Source organism: Antrostomus carolinensis, unplaced genomic scaffold, assembly GCF_000700745.2.
Source record: "Antrostomus carolinensis isolate BGI_N321 unplaced genomic scaffold, ASM70074v2 scaffold5688, whole genome shotgun sequence".
NCBI classification, from domain to species: domain Eukaryota; kingdom Metazoa; phylum Chordata; class Aves; order Caprimulgiformes; family Caprimulgidae; genus Antrostomus; species Antrostomus carolinensis.
The window spans coordinates 33,482-33,877 of NW_010330829.1; positions in this window are offsets into that span (position 1 = coordinate 33,482).

Below are 396 nucleotides of genomic sequence, written 5' to 3' on the forward strand. Positions count from 1 at the left end.
TACTGAATTGATGCTAGTTTAATTGAGATCAGCTGGGGCTTCTGTTGCTCCCCAAGGATAGTTGCAATTGGCTGTAAGCACATTTGTTGCTATGTGATGAAATAAATGACTTTGCCCTACAGTTGCTACAGCAAACCACAAAACCACAGCAATCCACCAAACACTGGCCCATGTGAATGATTTCATATATATATATATATATATATATTTTCCAAGGTTGAATGTGTGATAGTTATCTATATGCTTGTCTGTGGATTGGAATTACAGACTTATTTTTTTTAGTGTGAAGTTTAGTTGCCAATAACTTCAATAACTTTTTTGTATTTGCATAGATCTTGATGTGGGAAAGCATCTGAGTCCCATATTGATCAGCAGGATTTAGATGTGGGTTATCCA